Raw genomic sequence first — 22,637 nt, 5'->3', positions numbered from 1 at the left:
ATCAGAATATAAAATTTGAGGAAATGATAATAGCTGAAAAGAGAAGGGGGAAAATCACAGAAAGGAGAGAACCAAGGAGGAAAATCTTCAAATTCTAGGAATTCAATCTTTTCAAATCTCTAGCCAATTGTTGAACCAAACACACATGGAAAGGACTTAAAGAATCTGTTAAGACTAAAAGATGTGAACTGAGATTTTCATTTGGAGTTTGATTCCAGACAAGTTCCTTGCCTCCTTAAACAACATACCATTCACAATATTCAGGAACAATAAAATTATACTAGACACATGAAGAAATGAGAAAATATAACTCATATGCAAGAAAAATGGCAATTAATGGAGACAAACCATGAGAAAGCCCAGATGTTCTAATCAGCAGATAGGGAGATTATTATAATTATGCTGAAGGATATAGAGGAAAATACGCTCACAATGAATGAAAAGATAGAAAATCTAAAAAAATAGAATTATAATAAATAATAAAATGGAAATTCTGTAAATAAAAACTATAATTTCTGAAATTCAATATTCATTTAACATTACATCAGAAACAATGAAAGAAAGACTTGGTGGATTTTAATATATCTATAGACATTATCCAACAATCTGAAGATCAGGAAAAAGATTTGAAAATTATAGAAAATACTTATCTGAGTTTCAGAAGCCTGTGAAGCAATATCAAAGGTCAAATATACATGTAGTTACAGTCTGAGAAGGAAAGGACAGAGAAAACTGTACAGGGAAAAACTATTTGGAGAAATAATGGTGGGAAATCTTCTAATTTTGCTCAAAGATTTACATTTACAGATTCAAAAAGCCAGCAAACTCTAAGTGGGATAATTACAAAGAAATTACAAAGAAAACTACACCTAAATAATACTAGGATCAAACTGATAGAAATCAAAGATAAAAGAAAATGTTTAAAGCAGGCACACAAAAATGACATATTGAATACAGGGGAATAAAGATTTGAATGACAGAAGATTTCTCATTAAAAACAAGAGAGACCAGAAGACAGTAACTATGAGCCAGAAATCTACATGCAGCAAAAATATCCTTCAAAAATAAAGATAAAATTTCAGACAAACAAACAAAAATAACTCATCACCAGCACCCATGTACTGTAAGCATTGCTAAAGGAAGTTCTTTAAGCATTGCTAAAGGGCAGGGTATCGTGGTGTTGTATACCATATGTTGATATTGTACTTGACAATTTATAGCATACAGGATGGGGGAATTGGTAAATGAACAAAGATACCTACAAGATTTCTACATTTTACATGAAGTGGTACAATATAACTTTAAGTAGACTGAAAAAATAAGGATGTAAAAGAGACAAAAAATGAGAGGTATAGCAAAATGCTAATAAAAATTTATATACATATGTGTGTGCGTGCGTGTGTGTGTGTGTATATATATATATATATGTAGTTTGTTTTTTGAGATGGAGATCTCACTCTGTAGCCCAGGTTGAAGTGCAGTGGTACAATCCTAAATCAATCACTGCAACCTTGAACTCCTAGTGTCAAGAGATCCTCCTGCCTCAGCCTACCAAGTAGCTGGGATCGTAGGCGCACGCCACTATGCCCAGCTACTTTTTTAAAATTAAAATATAATTTTTAAAATACAATAGAATTAGTAAGAGACAGACTGGTACATATATAAAAATGACTGAAAAAACTAGGAGATGTTTGAGAAATTACTTAAGAACTAAGTGGGAAAAGAAAAAGAAATGAATATAATAAACAAAATGTCAAAGACGACGGATCCAAGAAATAGTACATAGATGTAAGAAGTGGTTGCAGTTGGACTCTTAATGTCTTAAATTTCGACTGGGGTTCTAAAAAAGATATATATCAGATACAAAGTCAATATGTGACAAGCATATGTATGTAGTTTTCTAAGGAATTTGTAGGAATCAGTTCCACAACATTGAACCTTTCAGCCATCATGAATATAAAGAGGGGACAAGTTGCAGAGAGAAGAAAAAAATGGATGAAGATATTTCATTGGAGAACACTGTTTCCCTGCCGGGTATCCTCATTCCTTCTTTGGAGGAAGATTGAGGACACTAAATTTCACTCCTAAGCAGTAAGAAGCCTGCAAGGAGATTACTCACAGAGCAGTGTCATTACATTTAACAAATACAGACACACTGTGATAGGTACTGTTCTAAATGTTTCATATGCTTTACTTAATTTAATCCTTAAAATAAACCTTTAAAGTAAGCAGTATTACTATTTCCGTGTATTAGATGAAGAAACAAGCACGGAGAGGTTAAATAATGTGCCTCAGTTTCTCATAGAGTTCAAAGTGGTGCCAGGTTTCAAATTCAGCCTGTCTAGCTCCAGAGTCTACACTCTTGAATGCTGTGCTATGCATCTGGAAAATGAGTCCCTTGCATCTGAGAGACACATGGCTCATGCATGAGAACATCAACACTGACTGTGGAATGGGCTGTGCCTCCAGGTCAAGAACTCTAGTGAGCAAGAGAGGTGTTGACCCCAGTATTTCATCAATTATAAGATGAGTGATTTTTCCCAATTTGTCATCCTTGCAATCAAGATACATGTTATAATTGATGACAGGTCTTAGTTTAATTGCTAGAGAGTTATTTTTTTCTCATTATAAAATAATGAGAGTCTTAAACCTGATGGTATCTAATATTCGATGACAGTGGACATATGGAAAATGTAACGTCATCTGATGAAACTACTGGCCTGGCTATGAGACACATGTATGCAGCCATAACAACGTAAACACTCTTCACTGGCTTTCTGCTTTGAGAATCAACAATGAGACAAATAGGGAGACAATTCTGGTCACATAGCAAATTAGAAATATTAGCAAACTGAGTATTTTGAAGATCAAAATGTAGCTGTTGAGAAGTGGTTGATGAGAATTGTGAAGAAAAACTGGTGAAAAGGGTAGGGACTTTCTTCCAAAGAGAAAAATAGATGGCATGCTCAAACTGGGTAACCATGAGTGGTGTTCACGGAAGCAGGAGCAAGTTTTAGCAAAACCAACAATGAATGGTGCCAAATCCTAGGTCTGGAAACATCATGGCGACATTGCCACTCTTAGGATCCCATATGCGAAGGGTTAAAAGCAGTTGTCTTTGGGGAATTTTCTTTCCATGACACAGTATTTTGGCACTATTTGATTTTTTTAATGTATATATTATACTTTGATTTAATAAATAAATAACTAACTATTGCAACAAAAATGGTTTTTACTAAATTCAGGTACATCAATGAAATGAAAACATCTAAATATGACAGTAAAATGTATAAAGTAGAAGGATACAGTGGGATGAGAGTTAACTCACACATTTCTGGACCAAAAAAATGCAGATTACTTACAAAGAGAAAAAATTTCAAATATCTCATTAGCAACATAACATGGCAGATGGGAATAAATTAATATACATACAATTTAGAAGGGGAAGAAAATGTGAACCAACAATTTTATACCCAGCCCTACTCTTTTTATGCACGAGGGCAGTATAATGCCACCCTCAAAGATAACAGGACTCCCCAGGTATATCATCCACTACCTTTCCAGGACAATGCCTTCGAGTAAGTGAGACCATGGTTGGAGCATGAATTTTGGAGCCAGCTTGCCTGGATTCCAATCCCACACTCTAGCAACTACCAACTGCGTAACTTTAGACAAATTACTCAATCCCTGTGTTTCTGTGTCCTCATCTAAAGAAAATAAACATAAGCATAATAACAGCATCTATCTCATGGGATTGTTAAAAAGATTGGCCTAATACATGTAAATCCCTTATTTATGTATCAACTCTTTTTACTACCATTCAAGTTGATTAAGATGTTACCCAAAATAAAGTACTCTGGAACAGCGGTCCCTAACCTTTTTGGAACCAAGGACCAGTTTCATTAAAAGCAATTTTTCCACGGACCAAGGCAAGTGGGTGGTTCCATGATGAAACTAATCCACCTCAGATCATCATAAGGACGCACAACCTAGATTCTTTGCATGTGTAGTTCTAATCGAATTTGTGCTCCTGTGAGAATCTAATGCCACCACTGATCTGACAGGAGGCAGAGCTTAGGTGGTAAAGCCTGTTTGCCCATCCACTGCTCACCTCCTGGTGTATGGCCCAGTGCCTAACAAGTCATGGACCGAAGCCAGGGGTTGGGGAAGCCTGCTCTGTATTAATAAAAATAGGGTACGGAAAAGTTGAACTCAAGTAATAAAACCAAGAAAGGTTAATTGGGAAAGGTTGGACCTAGAATAAGCAAGAAATAAAGACAAAAATTAATCGTGGTTATAATACTAAAATCTAATAATGCTTACTTTAAAATGAAAGAAAATATTTTTAATAAAGCCCTTTAAAAACTTATCAAAATTTCATTTAAAAATTAACAATCACGCTGGGTGCAGTGTCTTACGCCTGTAATCCTGACACTTTGGGAAGCTAAGGTGGGCAGATCACTTGAGGTTAGGAGTTCGAGACCAGCCTGGCCAACATGGTGAAAGCCCATCTCTACTAAAAATACAAAAATTAGCTGGGTATAGTGGTGCATGCCTGTAATCCCAGCTACTGGGGAGGCTGAGGCAGGAGAATTGCTTGAACCTGGGAGGTGGGGTTGCAGTGAGCTGAGATCCCACCACTGCACTCCAGCCTAAGAGACAGAGCCAGACTCTACCTCAAAAAAACAAAAACAAAAACAAAACAATCATGAATCATTACATACCAAGTAGTTAACATCTAATATATAAAGGCTGACTTTATCAATTTGTAAAGAAGCCCCTACAAATCAGTGAGAAAAACAAGATCTTATTAGATATGGGGAATGGAAATACATAGGCAGTTCAAAGAAGAAATATAAAAGCTCCACAAACAAGATTGACTTCATCTTTTCACTTATTACATTAGCAAATAATTAAAAGTTAAAAAATACAGAGTAACAGTAAAAATGTGAAACTGACACTCACCCACTGTTGTTTGGAATTTAAATTTTCATAATTACTTTAAAATGTGACCTGGCTATATCTCATAATTTTAAATGGATGCAGCTTTTGATGTATTTATTCCAGTTCTGTAACTTGACCTGCCAATAGACTGAAATGTACACACAAAGAATTTTACTGTAATATATATAATGTTCATAATAACTAGAGACAAGCTAAATGCCCACAATAATAATCTACTTTTAAAATTATAGTATATCCTTACATCAAAACTATTCAGTCATTATTTTAAAAAATCAGGAAGATTTTAATATCTGTTTATATGGAAAGGTCTCTGAGACATAGAGTTGTTAAATGAGAAAAAAGTTACATGCAAAAGAGTCTTATCTATACACTCCTTTGTATTAAAAAGAGTGTATCTATGGTTACTTACCGAATAACGATGCTTTGGTCAATGACAGACCACATATACAGCAGTGGTCCTATAAAATTATAACACCATATTTTAACTGTACCTTTTCTGTTGCGATACCCAAATACTTATCATTGTGTTACAGTTGCCTACAATATTCAGTACAATAGCATACTGTACAGGTTTGCAGCCTGGGAGGATAGGCTATACCATCTCGTCTAAGTGTGCAGTAGGCTATACTTTCTGTTTGTGTTTAAGTCCACTCTATGATATTCAAACAATGAGAAAATCAACTAAGCATGCATTTCTCAGAATGTGTCCCTGTTGTTAGATGTTAAGTGACAGATGATTGTATAATATTTCTACTGGGGGAAAGGCACGCACAGATTGCTTCTGTAGAAATGTATAAGGAACTGTTAATGGTGGTAGCTTAATAAAAGGAAAACTGATATGTTTTAAATTAATTGGCATATTTTAATTTTCTTTTGTTACCATGTTCATATGTTATTTTCAAAACACTACGCAAGAAATAATTCTGGCGTATCCACAGAAATGGATACAATAAAAATGGGAGCTTTTAGCTGGGTGTGGTGGCTCACGCCTGTAATCCTAGCACTGTGGAAGGTTGAGGCTGGTGGATCACCTGAGGTCAGGAGTTTGAGGCCAGCCTGGCCAACATGGTGAAACTCCGGCTCTACTAAAAATACAAAAATTAGCTGGCTGTGGTGGGTCCCAGCTACTCGGGAGGCTGAGGCAGGAGAATCACTCAAATTCGGGAGGCAGAGGTTGCAGTGAGGTAAGATCGTGCCATTGCACTCCAGCCTGTGTGACAGAGCAAGACTCTGTCTCAAAAAAAAAAAGGGGGGGGGCTTTTAATATTCCTTTCAGTCTTTTACAGATCAAGCATAAAATAATATAAGAGAATAAAAAGGTATTAATAATATGTACTCGATAGAAAAATATTGAATACTATTTGCCAGTGTTCTTGGAATATTTATTAAAATATCTAACAACATGAAAATGCAAAGATTCTTTTACGATTTCTTTTTTTTTCTTCTTTTTTTTTTTGAGATAGAGTCTTGCTCTGTCACCCAGGCTGGTGTGCAACCGCCTCCCAGGTTTAAGTGGTTCTCCTGCCTCAGCCTCCTGAGTAGCTGGGATTACAGGCATGTGCCACCACGCCTAGCTAATTTTTGTATATTTAGTAGAGATGGGGTTTCACCATGTTGGCCAGGCTGGTCTTGAACTCCTGACCTCAGATGATCCACCCACCTTGGCCCCTCAAAGTGCTGGGATTACAGGCTTGAGCCACCATGCCCAGACTACACACATACACACACACACACACACACACGCACAATATGAGCCACATTTTTATAGATATAAATACAGTGTAGTAACACTTGAATTCAATAATAGAAGAAAAAGTAACATTTTCTAACCCCAAACAAAAAAAAACAAAATGACAAACCCAGTACTTGGGGGCTGGGTCCTCCATCCTAAACAAAGGTATAGAAAAGTATAAGTTAAAATTACAAATTCAGATCACTTGAATAAAGACATTTTATATAAAATCATAGAGTTCTACCACAAGCAGTAATATGAGGCAAATTCAGAGCATTGATTATTTTTATTATCAAAGCAGAAAAAACTAAAATAAATTAGGTATTTGCCTCAAGAAGTCATCATTAAATCAATAAAACAAAATTAGAAGTTAGACATTAATAAAGATAAGTAGAAATTGGTAATGTGGAAAGAAGAAACAAATTATTTGATATGTAAAATCCAAGCAATAAATTTTTATAGGAAAAAACCCACAAAGTTCAAAAAACTGAAAATACATACAAACAAAATTAGAACATCAAAATAAAATTAAAGAAAAGAAGTATAGTCACTGATGTAGAAAATAAATGACCTAACATGCAAAACCCATTTTAAAATTATAAAGGAATGCTAGTACAACTAATGTAATTAAAACAAGAGATAATTACTATTGATGCCACTTAAGGAAATTTAGATACATAAATATATTTTGCATATGTCATTCATTTATATATTGATACTATATTACCAATATTTGTATCATATATATAACAAAAATTAATAAAGTAACATAATAGAAAAGATAAATAAACTAATACCATAGGGGAAAAATAAATAAACACAAACTAAGTTTATCAGAAATTACTTCTGAGAACAGCAAAGAGAAAAAAATTGTTATATGACTGGTTCTTTCAATTTTTCAAGAAAGAGATAATTTTTTGCTTATGTAATCTTTCAGATAATGTAAACATTTGTAAATCTTCCAAGCATCTTTTAGATTTTAGAGAAACCTGATAGGAAATTCTGACTAAAATGTCTCAGAAAATTGATACATTCCACTTATGAAAATAGATGCAAAAATGTTTAAATAAATAAATAAACTAATGGTGATTTAAGTACAATATTTTAAAATGCTAATACTTGAACAAATAGCTTTTAGTATAAGGTATCAAAAATGTTTTAACAATTGAAAAACTAATATAATTTAACTAGTCATAGGATAAAGGAAATACTTGACATCATCACCTTGATAGATTTTGAAAAAGATGTGGGCATAAAAAATATTTCCCTATCATTCTTTGCCAACAGAAATTGAAGATAGATGACATTTCAGATAAATTATTAAATGTAAAAACACCCTCAAAATATAAAAGGAACAGAAGTAAATGTAGATGAATATTTATATAATTTTGGAATAGAGAACGGTTTTTTAAGCTCAGCATAAAATAGCAATTAAGCTGATTAGTTTTTACTATCTAAAATTGAAAACATATATTTAAAAAACTTAAAATTTTAACAGTTAATGATAAAATACAGTAGAAGTACATAAAGATTTCTTACAAATTACCATCTAACAAGAACTATGGTTTTTCATAAATTTGAGGATGGATCAACATCAGTAAAATTATTTAATAAAGCACATTACATTAACAGTTCTAAAAAGAAAAAAATGTTAAAAGATGCAGAAAAGAAATATAACAAAATGTAATTGATCATAATTTAAAAACAAAACAAATGAACAAACAAAAACTCTGCAAGTAGAAATAAAAGAAAGATATCTTAACCTAATTAGGGGCATCCATCAAATCTTGATAGCAATTTCAATCTCAACAGTAAAATCTCAGAAGAAATCCCATTAAACCAGGAATACAACCTGCCCACATTACTTTTATTCAACGTTAAACTAAAGGTAAAAGCAGAAAAACAACTCAATAAGGTAAGAAGTTTATAAACCAGAGAAATGTTCACTTTGGCTGACAAAGTAACTGTCTGCATACAAAACTTGAGAGCAGACAGGTGTGTTAGTAATAAGGTTTAACAAGTTTGTTGGCTATGAGAGCAAAACGCAAAAATCAGTCTCCATGCATCAGCAATAACCAATTGGAAGCACATTAAAGTTAAAAAAAAAAAAAAAAACCCACAACAACAGATTCTTTTCACAACTTCAACAAGAACAATAAACCTATTAAAGTACCTTATATTTAAATGAATACTTTTAGAATATTTGTTGGGAAGATTATAAATATTACTATGTCTTATAAAGGAGAACTAAATAAAAGCAGAGGTATGATATGTTCATAAATGGGAAAACTCCATATCAAAAAGAAATAAACTCTCACCAAATTAATCTAAAATGCAACATAATTTCTATAACAATGCTAATAAGTTTGTTTTATTTTTCTGTAGGACTTGCAAGCTTGTCCTAAAATTCATATGTACCAGTAAAGGGCCGAGGAAAGCTAAGACTATTATAAAGATCATGGAGAAGAAATTTTCCCTGCTAGAAATCAACACTTATTATATAGAAATTGCAATTAAGACAGGTGCCATATTTTAAAAAACGGATAATAAACCAATGAAATAAAGAGCTCAGAAATAGACTTCCTGATATAAAGCAGTAAGTTAGAACACTTCAAAATCAGTGGAGAAAGGATAGACATAATTGAGACAGTAAGGTGGTTATCCATATAGAAAAAAATAGAAAATTAAACCCTTGGCTTGACCCATATGCAAAGACAAATTCCAAGTATAGCAAGAGTGTAAGTGTAAAAAGTAAGGCATTGGTACTTACAAAAGAGAATACAGAAGGCTACGTTTATGACCTCAGGGTAACAAACCGTTTCTTAAACAGGACACAAAAAAGTACACACTATAAAACGAAACTGATAAGATGACTTCATCATAATTGTCAACATTGGTTCAACAAAGACAGAATAAAGTTCAAAGACAAGTCACAAAGTAGGAAAAGGTAATTTGCAATTTAGCTACAACAAAATATTAGTGGCTAAAATAGCGAATTTCTTTCTTTCTTTCTTTCTTTTTTTTTTTTTTGAGACGGAGTCTTGCTCTGTCGCCCACGCTGGAGTGCAGTGGCGCGATCTCGGCTCACTGCAAGCTCTACCTCCCGGGTTCACTCCACCCTCCTGCCCCAGCCTCCTGAGTAGCTGGGACTACAGGCGCCCGCCACCACAGCCGGCTGATTTTTTGTATTTTTAGTAGAGACAGTTTCACCGTATTAGCCAGGATGGTCTCCATCTCCTGACCTCGTGATCCGCCCGCCTCAGCCTCACAAAGTGCTGGGATTACAGGCGTGAGCCACTGTGCCCGGCCGGTTATTTTCTATATTTTCTGTGTATTCGAAATATTTCCAAATATTTCACAAAATATTTCTTAACAAAAGATTTAACAACAACAACAACAAAAAACAGTAGAAATTTTACTAAATAAGAAATATGTAAATGAAGCAATTTTCAACCTCAGTTATAATCTAAAACATACAACTTAACGTTATAGTCAAATAGACAAATGAGTTATTAAATTGGTGGAGGCTTAAGAGTTCATATAAGCTAATGTTGGCAAGGAAGCACATTGCTTTCTGCAAGGAATATAACAATATGTGTCAGAAAGCTTTAACCCTATTTACCTTTTCACCTGTGTATAACCTCTAGCAAGTTGCTCTAAGGCAATTATAAGAGAGGTGTGAAAAATTAGAACTGCCCTAAACATTCAATAAAGGGGTATGTTTAAATTTGAAAAATGACGCATAAAGTGGACTATTATGCAGTCATTAAAAATGAGAACACAACTGGTATTTCATGACATAGTGGTTTAAAAGCCTATAGTTTAGTGACAAAACCAAGTCATAAAGTAAAATGTATGCTCCTACAGAAAAAGGTTAAAGAGACAAAGAAAGTCAAGTGCCTTGCATAACCGGGATCCTAGGACTTTGTAAGCCTGCCTGTTTCCCATGATTCTTCCCTTGGGGTGAGCTATCTGCATGTGCAGAGCCCTCCTTACCCTTGGGAAGTGACCACAGTTGGTCTGTTTAGAGAGTTATTCCTCAATGGGAATCATCGAGGCTTTCTTCCCTTTTCTGGTGGAGTGTACCCGGAAGATCATACTTCACCATTTTTGTCTCAACATGCATGCCCAGGAAGTTGCTTCTTCTTGGGGCTTGAATTCAATTACTAGTTTGATGTTAACAGGTGTAGATCATCAGGAAATGGCCTCTCCCTGGCGTTGCCAAATTATCATTTTTAAAGAGGCAATGCAATAATTGCCAAACCATCACCTAACATTTCTAGTGGGTTGGGGGAGAGCCCTCTCCTGCCCTGCTCATGCCTAGCCACCTGTAAGACTTTAACTGTCTTTTAATTCTGGTTGCCCCCTGATTCGACCTTAAGAGAATGATGAAGATACAAATAGAAGGAAAACAGACCCTAGTCTCATAGAATTTGTAAGTATCAGAAGAAATCAATTAATTATTTAATTACAATTGTGATAAGTATCAGGAAGAAATAAAACAATAGATAAATAGGAAGCTGCTAATATCCAGGAAGAGACAGAAACAGATCTGGGTGTCTTATAAAGCATCCTTTTAAATTCTTGGCAAGTTTATTGAGTGAGTACTTACTGAGGCTTCAGTCACTTTACACCTATTAATTCATGGAAACTTTCCTTGAAGGTGAATTCTGCTTTTACCACTGCCACTGCACAGATAAGGAAACTGAGGTAGAACGATTGTGTAACTACCCATGGCCACATACTTAGAGCCCTTGACTGTTTTTTGGTTCTCGTTGCCTTCTGAATTGACCTTGAGAGAATGCCGCTGGTCAAGTGCTCTGACTTGCCTTGAATCCTAGTGAGGAAAACTGATTAAATAACAAAATTGCTCAAAGATGAAAGAAACGAGATCCTGAGACTCAGAAGATACTGATTTCTGTAGTAACATCCTACACATGAATCTACTTTGCCGTCTCTAGTTTCATACCTGGTTTATTACCACTGGCCTCCGTGATGATGCAGGTTGTTAATGTGGAGGTAAAAAGGGACTCTGCCGTCACTGAGAAGAGGGACAAGAGTGCCCATCAATTTTGTTGTTGGTTTGTTTTGGGTAGTGCTGTTCATTTTCAGCGAATTAGTGCATATGGAAGAGGGATAGCCAACATGAAGGGAACTGCTCACCAGTGACCAGAACACTGGTAGAGAACAAGTCTCAGTGGCCCTGTCCCTTGGCTTAGTCACCTGGCCTCAATTTGAGTCCAATTGCTTAATTTTCCACACACCCATGAAAGTCAATTCCCATGCTGCTCTGTGTCGTCTTTATATTTCTCCATAATGTAGTCTCTGGCTGTTTAACTGCAGCAGGCTTTATGATAAGGGTTTTTTTTTTTCTTCCTTGGCAGTAGGCATAGACTTAATTTTAAAAGACACACTCAAACTCAAACAGCCCTGAACGACTTACACAGAAAGCAGGGTGTTTTCTAGCCTTGTTTTTAAAATATTACAATTTTTTTATTAGGCAATTTTATCATTGTTATAAATAAGTAATTGTACTGGGGAGAAGGGATAATCCTTATTTAATTAAATTCATCTATACTCCCAGGTTGGCAGCAACAAGACATATGTGAGACTAATACCCACAGCCTGCCTCTTTGCATGTGCAATTAAAAATTCACTCTACAGTAGCACTGGCAGTTTAGTGTTGCTTTTGGCATTTACAAATTCTTTTATTTTGTGACTTTTTTTTACCATACACATATGCTGGAGCAGATGTTGCTTATTTGTTGTTTATTCAAATCTGTAGGCTCTGGCAGCTAACTCCATTGTTCTGTAATGAAGCTTTATTCACTGTCCTGTATTAGGACCCAGCGCCCGCACGAGAGGCTGCGTTAGTTCCCAGTAGGACACCACAGTTATTGCCCTTGTAGTTGGCTGTTTATAGTTGGAAGCTTGCATTGGGGGAAAAAAGCAGCAACAACAAAGGGCTGGGTAGTCACTGTTGGGGTGAGTGGAAGGGAACGGACAGGAGAGTCATCTTGCTGTCCCCTGCTCTATATTCCTGCCCGGTGGCCTCAGCCTGCCATCTAGACTCATCTGCTTTGGGGATTTGGTGTCTGAGGCTGGGAAGTATTTTCTATCCTGCTCCTTCTCTTTTTTACCTTTCTTTTTCTCTCTCTGGTTATTTATTTTGTTCACAAGCAGGGTACCCCCTGTGTCTCCCCACCCCCTCCCCTTTATTTCCAGTACATTCATAGATTCGTTAATAGTCACGCTTAGCCATAGGAGCTCTGTCAGGCATCAACCTGTTTCTTCCATATATCACTCCCTCATCACATCTTTCCTCATCCAGATACTGTTTCTGGCTGCCCATGTCTTGCGGGTAGCCACACTTCATAAAGTCGAGAATGTCAGGTCCATGTTGACCATGATAAAGACCTGCTGATCCCTAGAGCTTGAATGCCAATTTAGAGACGTTTGCCTTCTGGAAAACTCCTGTCTTGGCCAGGAGGCAATCAATCAGAGATGTAACCACCTCCATCTGGCACATTATGACATGGAACCTCACTATTAACACATTTGTGATTCATCTTGTCCCAACGAGTGGTGCCAGGGATCAAACCACATCCTCCCTCCCCGTGGCAGCTGGGAGCATTCTAGCTTCCCAGCATGCCGAGTTAACACATTGGCTCCTGTGACATTGCAAGTAACAATTCTTTTAATTATCACACCTTCCCTCCCCCTCCCCACCCACTCCACAGACACTTTGGCACCATGGGGATATTTTGCAGCCGGCAATCAGTACTTTTCTTAATTGACTGAGTATGTTCCAATAGTGTGAAGCCTGGTATTATTCACTCTCGAATGAAAGGGGCAGTTGCTTGATGCTAAGTTCTATAGATATAACACACTACACTTGTTTGGGGCATTTTTACTTCCACAGGGACACTGTAGTGTTCATTCACAATTTTTAAACTTTGATTTCTCTTAATTGTTTAAATAATAAACGTGAATCCCCGTAGAATTGAATTCAGGGTCTTTCTTATTCTGGTCTCAGCCCATTCTTACCACCTTACTTCCTCTCCCACAGCCCAGACTCTGCGTGTGTTGGATTGCTTAGTGTCCCCCAGAATTGCCCAATTTTGCCTCTCTGTAGCTACGTTGCTCCTTTTTTCACAGACTTCACTTCCAGTCTCCTTTTCCACATGTCAAAAGTCATCCATCTTTCAAGGTCTTAGTGTGGTGATTACCTCTTCTATCATCTCCTCCAAGAACCCTGCTCCCTAGACATATTCCTCCTTCAGTGCTCCCGTAAATGTTGTTGATACGTGCCTTTACCATAGGCCTTAATACATTTTGCCTTGTATTATAATTAGCTGTGTACAAAACATATGTACCTAACTAAATTGTTACTCCTCGTAAGGATCCTTTGCATGCATCTTTGTAGCCATGTCTCAGCTAAGGGCTGCTGTGGCATCTACACAGGGGTTAGCATGTGGGGCTGTAAGGAATGGAAGTAGCCCTTTTTTGAGCATTCTGTGTGACAGGCACTACATAAAGCACTTTACATTCTTAATTCATCCTCAAAACCACCATGGGAGCAAGTGGATTTTACTCCCATTTTACAGATGAGGGAACCATAGCTCAGAGAGGGTAAGTCATTGGATCAAAGTAATTCAGCAAGGGTGTAACTGAGCTAGTATTCACAGATCTATGTGATTACAAAGATTTTATCCTTACTAAGACATCCCTTTATTTCTCTAGCAAAAAATGTAACGTTGCTATGTGTGTATAGTTAAGGTATCATCCTAATGTAAAAATGTTGGTAGAACTAGATATACGGTTCAACAGAGAAAACACTTCTGTTCTAAGGGAGTATTAAAATCAAGGTATGGTTGAAATGCTCCACACCAAACAGGGCAACAAACCAAATTTAAGATTTAACTAGGGGTTGAGTTGATTTAAGTTCAAGCTTAGGAATAAGAAGCCTAAACCACTACCACTCACCCCTAGGACTATGCTAGATATGAAGATAGAAAAGAGCATGTTTTTCTATGCTTCTTATAAAAATTACATTTAACAAGTTTAACAAGAGATGTGTTTCTCAGTTTTTTCAATGGGTAGCTTATGTCAGATAGGAAATCGAGAACCCTTTTATTTTAGCCTGGTGGTATTTTGGAAGGAGGTTAGAAAATAAATCTCTCAGCCGGGCAGGGTGCCTCACGCCTGTAATCCCAACACTTTGAGAGGTTGAGGCCGGAGGATCACCTGAGGTCAGGAGTTCAAGACCAGCCTAGCCAATATGGTGAAACCTCATCTCAACTAAAAACACACAAAAAATTAGCTGGGCGTGGTGGCAGGCACCTGTAATCCCAGCTACTTGGGAGGCTGAGGCAGGAGAATCCCATGAACCTGGGAGGTGGAGGTTGCAGTGAACCAAAATCATGCCACTGCACTCCAGCCTGGGTGACAGAGGGAGACTCCATCTCAAAAAAAAGAAAGGAAATAAATCTTTCACAGGGCTTTTTGAATCTGGAGAGGTGATTATGGTAGGAAGGGAGGGTGTAGCCAAGGTAGTTGAGAGAAGCCTTCAAGGCAGAAGGAAGGGGAGGCAAAGCTGATGTATTTCAGGTGCTCTTCGTCTTACTCTTATTCCCTATTCTTTCCCCAGCTCACCTCCACAATTCCCCTTCTTCTTTCTAGGTGCCTTTAATTACTGCCCAAGTGCTAGTATAAAACAATTCAAGGTGAATATTGCATCAAACACGTAAGCCATTCACTAAGGAGTTTGTGTTGTGCTAAAATTCTCAGGTAGTATGAAATTAAAGATCAATGGCTTGGGAGCAAGCAAGGGAAACATCATAGCTTCCCACCTCCTTTTCAGGGACATATTGGAAGGAAGATCTAAGTTCTTGTCTCCTGTAGCAAACATCATCCTTTATGATGAGCGTGAGGCTTTAGAAAAGGTTGAGCAAATAAGGCATACCAGTTAAAAGGAACTGGTAATAGAAGAGGCTTTGGGTATTAGGGTTCTTCCTCTCATATCTGATCTTATCTTGGCCATTCTTGCTTTAGGAAAAAGAGTTGGCATTACCCCCTTCTCGTCTTCCTGGGAAAGTTGAAGCCAGAGGTGAGGCTGATTCTTCTTTCTGGGAAGAGAGGCTGGAAAGCAGCTCAGTGCCAGAGCAGCTGAGATTTTGATTGGTTTCTTCTGCTGCCAACTCTAGCTGGCGTCTGGTGCCCATACAGACATCAATGATGATATCTGACATGGTCTATTTCCTTTAGCATGTGCAATTTGCCCACCTGCATGGCAGTCTCACGGGTGGAACCTTGATCACGGACTGATGCACTAACCAATAGGTTTTGAAATTTATTTTATAAAACATAATATGAACATGTAGATATTCTGTGTTCATTAAATAACTTTCACTAAAAATGTGTAGAGTTGGTCTAAGGGAGTTTTAAAATTATGTGTTTATCATAATGATTCTTACTCTATTAATAGATAAATTAATAGTATAAATTCTTGCCTTGTGAGAAATAGGACTATTTAAAAAAACAGTATTTGCTCTCTGTTAACTATGACTGAACAAGCTATGATTTCCTAGGGGTCCAAAAATCCTGACATGCATACCCTGTTAATCCCATGTGTAGGACCTGACACCACCTAGAAGCTCAATAAATGTTTGTTCAGTAGGTGAATAGGATCGACAAAGATTTCTCAGGGGCTGTATTTGTATCTATGATAAAAAGTCAACGAAGTCAAATCCTTCACTAAATATCTTCATAGTGAAGTGACACAGAAAAGAAAACTTGAGAGAGAGAGAGAGAGAGGAAAAAAAAAAAAAAGGAAAAGATAACTCATGATGGTTAAACCCTAGATGTTTAAATAAAACAAATGCCACTTAGGTAAAACTGCAAAGGTGTGTAGTCCAGTACCATAGATTGCTTTTGATCTGACTTGATATGGAGAAAGAACTTTGTGCTTAGAGAAATTTTTAAAAATTCTTATGTCCATTAGACAATTTCTTTCAAATATCAATATCAAATATTATATCAACTGGGGTTTTCATTAGGAAAATTGAAGAGGAAACCAAAAATTTACATGGAGATGTTGAAAAAAGATATATGAACCAAGGTATTTCCAGCAAAGAAATTGTTTTCTTTCTGGTTATTTTCCTTTGTGCATATTGGTAACTCTTTCTATGCCTTTCAATATCTTCTCAATATATTTTTTTCACAAGGTAAATTTTTATTTCGGATAATCTAATAAATCTAATAATTTTAACTTACTCTTGGTATCTACTCTTCTGGTCATTTTTATTATTTTTACTCCTGGATAAGATGTTTTCCAAGACTGCAATGAAGCTATCATCTTTGGATTTCTCTTTGCCTTTTTCTTGAGTTTGATTCTCTCTTTCCTAGAGCTCATGTCTGTCTTTCTTTGGATAGTCCTTTTTTTCTATTTTTGAAACATGCTCCAACAATTTTATTAGATTCAAAGAATGTAGAATCAGAAAACAAAACTCTGTCCTCAGTGTGCTTTCCCACCTGCAAGACGGTTGCTCTTAGTGCCTGATGTACAGTTGTCATTCTAGGATATCTTAGCAAAATTAATTTGGAGATTCTCTTGTTTGGATCCTTGTTGGATCTCCCATTTTGGGGCCACTTCCTTCTCTTGACTGATGCTTTCACTTTGATGCCAGACTGTCTGAGTAACTTCCTAAGAAATGTGGAAAGGAGGCAAGATTTTTGAGACTTCGTGTATCTGAAAATGTTTAATCCACCTGATAAATATGTTGGCTCAGCATCAATATCTTGGTCCTAAATTATTTCCTTCAGAATTCTGAAGGCCTTGCTCCATTGTCTTCTTGTGTTGTACTGTTGAGAAGTCTAAAGCTACAGTGAACTGTGTTCTGTTTCTCTCTTTCTCCAGAAGCTTATAGATTTTCGTTTTGACTCTACTGCTCTGAAATTTTATAATAATATGTGTTGATCTGTTTTCATCCATTAGGTTGGGTTCTCAGGGTCCATTTCAATCACAACCCCATGCCCTTCAGTTTTAAATTATCTGTCAATGATTTTAAGCACTAATTATCTTTTTCAGGAAAATCTACAATGTGAATACTGGCACTCATGAATTAGTCCTCTTTCTCAAATTTTCTCCCCTGTTTTTTCATTTCTTTATTTTTTAGCCTAATTTTTGGAAGACTTTCTCAGTTTATCTTCCAGAGTTTAATTAAATTTATTTCTGTTTTTATGTATTTAACCTTATGAAGTTTATGTTCTCAGAATGTTTTCTCCCATAGCATCCTATTTTTTTTTTGTCATGGTTGCAATGCTTCCTCTTATCTGTTTGAAAAGATCAGTGATAATTTCTGTGTATATATGCACATATTTATGTATGTATCTGTAAAGTTTTCTTCTCACTGCATAGTTTCTGTTTCATAATGATATTTAGTTATCCCAACATCATTTGCTCCTCCATTGAATTACCCTAGTACCTTGGTTGAAAATCAGTTGGCTATAAGTATACAATCTTATTTCTAATCTAAGTTCTATTCTATTAATTTATATGCCTGTCTGTATACTACTAACACACTGTCTTCATTATTGTACCTTTGTAGTAAGTTTTAAATAAGGAAATACATCCTTCACCTTCGTTCTTCTTTTTCATGATTATTTTGACTACTTTATGTCCTTTGCATTTCCATAAGAATTTTAGGGTCAGCTTGTCAATTTCCATATAAAAAGGTATCTGAGATTTTGATACAAATTGTATTCTATCTTTAAATAAACTTGGAGACTATTGCCATCTTAACAACATTAAGTCTTCTGATTCATAACATGGGATATCTTTCCATTTATTTGATCTTTAATTTCTTTCAACAGCATTTTGTAGTTTTACATGTATATGTCTTGTAGTTGTTTGGTTCAGTTTATTCTAAATATTTCATTCTTTTTAATGCTATTGTGAATGAAATTGTTCTTGTAAATTTAATTTTGGACTGCTCATTGCTAGTATATAGAAAATGAAATTATTTTTTGTATATTGATCTTATATCCTGTGACTTTGCTGAATTCATTTATTAGTTCTAATAATTCTATGGTGGATTTTTATATGTAAGATCATATTATCTGCAAGTAGAGATAGTTTTACTTCTTCCTTTGATTATGAATTTTTTTTCTTTTTTCTTTTTGCCTTATTATCCTGGAAATAGAAGTGGAGATAGTGGACATCCTTATTTTCTTCTTAATCTTATAGGGAAAAATTTTAGTATCTTACCATTATGTATGATGTTAGCAATGGCCTTTTTGTAGATATCTTATATAGGTAGAGGATATTCAGTTCTCTTCCTAGTTTGTTGGGTTTCATATCATAACGTTGTGTTAAATTTTGTCAAATACTTTTTGGCATCAATTAAGGTGACCATGTGGTTTTTTTCTTTTATTCTTTTCACATTGTGTATTACATTCACTGATTTTCAGATGTTAAAATAGCCTTGCATTCCTGAGATGGGTCCCACATAATCATGGTATATAATCCATTTTTTATGTTTCCAGATTCAGTTTGCTAGTATTTTGTTTAGGATTTTTACATCTATATTCACAAGGACATTTCTGGTAATACCTTTGTCTAGATTTGGTATCAAAGTAATACTGGCCCCAGAGAATAAGCTGGGATGTGTCCTCTCCTCTTATATATTTTGGAAGAGTTTGTGAAGTATTGTTAATGTTTATTTAAACATTTGGTAGAATATACCAGCAAAGCCATCTGGGCCTGAAATTTTCTTTGTGGAATGTTTTAAAATTTCTAATTAAATAACTTTATATTTTACAGGTCTATTAAAATTTTCTGTTTCTGCTAGAATAAGTTTCAATACCTTGTACCTTTCTAGAAATGTATCCACCTCACCTGAGTCATCTAATTTATCATTCACAGTATTCATATAATTGTTTTTTATTTCTGGAAAATTAGTAGTAACATCTTCTCTTTCATTCATAATTTTATTTATTTATTGAATTGAATTTTTATTTCATTTATTAATTGAAATCTTCTGACTTTTTTCTTTATCCCTCTAGCTAAAGATTTGTCAGTTTTGGTGATCTTTTCAAAGAAAAACTTCTTTTAAATAATTCTTTATATTGTTTTCCCATTGTGTATTTTACTTATCTCTGCTCCAAACTTTATTATTTTCTTCATTCTGCTTGCTTTGCATTTAGTTTGCTGTTTTTGTAGTTTAAGGTAAGAGGTTAGGTAATTGATTTTTGAGATTCTATTTCTTTTTAAATGTAGACATGTATAGCTAAAAATTCCCCTCAAAGCACTGCTTTTGCTGCATTTCATATGTTTTGATATGTTTTGTTTTGGTTTTCACTCATCTTGAAGTATATTCTATTTCCCTGTGATGTCTTCTTTGACCCGTTACTTAGGAGTGTTTTAAAAAATTGCTACATATTTGTGAACTGCCTAAATTTTCTTCTTCTATTGATTTCTGATTTCATTCTGCTGCAGTCAGAAATGTTGTTTTGTATTATTTCAATTCTTTAAAATTATTGAAGCTTGTTTTGTGGACTATCATAGAATAGTCCATGTACACTTGAGAAAGTAAGTATTCTTCTCATAGATATTGTTTTTTTGGGTGGTGTCTTTTACAGATGTCTATTACAAATCACTATGTGATTTATTTTAAATGACATACTAGAAAATACCTATTTAATTCAAAAGAATGCAGTAATGCAGGAGTAAAAGCATAAAAAGATATGACATATAACACATAGTATAATGGCATCCTATCTAATAAATCCTATCTAATCAATAATTACATTCAGTCTAAATAGATTAAACATTTCAATGTATTATTATTGCTCAAGTCTTCTATTTTGTTGTTGGTCTTCTAATTGTTTTATCCATTACTGAAAGTGGAGTTTTAAAGTATTCAATGATTGTTGTTGAATTATCTGTTTTTCTCTTCATTTCTGTCCATTTGTTTAATGTGTTTTGGGACTCTGTCTTCAGGTCTACGTGTGTTTTTAATTGTTATGTCTTCCTAATAGATTGACTTTTTTATCATTATAAAATGTTTTTGTCTTTATTAGCAATTTTTATCTTATTGTCTATATAATATGTAATATAATATGATATAATGTATAAAAATATAGCCATTCCAGCTACATTTTGGTTACAAGTTGGATAATATATCTTTTTCATTATTTTACTTGGAACCGATGTGTTTTTTGAATTTAAAGTATTTCTCTTGTGGATCGCATGTAGTTGGATCATGTTTTATTTTTATCCATGCTGCCAATCTCTTTTGATTAGAATATTTAATCTGTTTAGATTTAATGTAATTATTGATAAGGCAGGATTTATGTCTGTCATTTCACTATATGTTTTAAATGTCTTATGTCTTTTTATTCCTCTATTCCACCATTACTGCATTTTTGAGTTAAATGGGTATTTTCTAGTATGCAATTTAAAATATCTTCTTATTTATTTTATTATATTTTTAAAGTTACTTTTCTAGGTGTTGCCCTGGGAATTCCCATATCTTAACTTAAAAAAATCTAGATAGGATTAGTACCAACAATTTCAATAGCATATTAAAAATTTGCTCCGATACAGTTCTATTTCCTCCTCCCTCCTTTGTGGTATTATTGTCATACACATTACACTTTTATACATTATGATTATATCAATTCCATTTTATAATTATTGCTTTATTAAATTGTCTTTTAAATAAGAGAATAAAAGAATTACAAGCAAAAATACATTTTTATCATCTTCATATTTACCTATGTAGTTATTTTAATGAGTGCTGTTTATTTCTTCATTTGAATCTGAGTTATTGTCTAGTGTTTTTTCACTTCCACCTGAAGCACTTTAATGAGTTTTTCTTATATTGCAGTTCTTCAAGTGATGAATTCTGTTTTTGTTTATCTGAGAATGTCTTACATTGTCTCTTATTTTTGAAGGATAGTTTTGCTGAATATAGAATTCCTGATATTGGCATTCCTTTATCCTTTCAATACTTTGAATGTCATCCCACAGCCTTCAGGCCTGCATGGTTTCTGCTAAGAAGTCAGTTGTTAATCTTTTTAAGTATCCCTTGTATGTGATGAGTCATTTTTATCTCACTGCTTACAAGATATTTTGTCTTTTGAGTTTTATTATCATGTGTCTGAGTGTGCATTTCTTTGAATTTTTCCTATCTGGAGTTCATTGAGCTTTTTGGTTCTGTACATTGTTTCTCATCAAAATTGAGGAGTTTGGGGCCATTATTTATTGAAATATTCTTTATGCCTATTTCTTTTCTCTTCTCTTTCTGGGACTCCCATTATGTGTGATGGTATATTTGATGGTGTTTCACAGGTCTCTGAGGCTCTGTTCATTTTTCTTCATTTTTTTGTTTTTTGTTTTTTTCAGCTGGATAATTTCAACTGGCTTATTTTCAAGGTTGCTGATTCTTTCTTCTGCCATCTCAAATCTGATGTTGAGGTCCTGTACTAAATTTTTTATTTACATTACCATATTTTGCAACTCTAAACTCTTACTTGGTCCTTTTATAATATTTACCTCTTTATAATACTGTATAATGTATAATACTGTATAATGTATTCGATGAGACATTCTTTCTCATACACTCCTTTAGTTATTTGGAGCATATATATAATAGCTCATATTTTGTTTTTGTCTAGTGAGAACAACATTTGCATTTCCTCAAGGACAGTTATTATTGATTGGCTTTTGTTTTGTTTTGTTTTTCTGTGTGTGGACCATTCTTTCTCATTTCTTTGTGTGTCTTGTGATGTTTTGTTGTAAACTGGGCATTTAAAATAATATGATAATATGAAAACTCTTGAACTTAGATATACTCCTAGGTTTTGTTGTGGTGGTGGTTTGTTGTTGTTTCTGGTTTGTTTGTTTTAAAGAGACTTTCCTGGACTAATTTTATAA

The 22,637-nt window shown here is 34.8% G+C and overlaps 1 protein-coding gene across 1 annotated transcript in view; it reads left to right on the top strand.

The window, feature by feature from the left end:
* The window catches only part of ITPRID1 (ITPR interacting domain containing 1), a 134,664-nt gene that overhangs the window by 79,714 nt on the left and 32,313 nt on the right, over positions 1-22,637 (top strand). The window lies entirely within an intron of this gene.

This window comes from Theropithecus gelada, chromosome 3 (assembly GCF_003255815.1).
Source record: "Theropithecus gelada isolate Dixy chromosome 3, Tgel_1.0, whole genome shotgun sequence".
In the NCBI taxonomy this organism is placed as follows: domain Eukaryota; kingdom Metazoa; phylum Chordata; class Mammalia; order Primates; family Cercopithecidae; genus Theropithecus; species Theropithecus gelada.
Note: the sequence above shows the minus strand (reverse complement) of the source record. Positions and strands in the feature narration are given on the sequence as shown.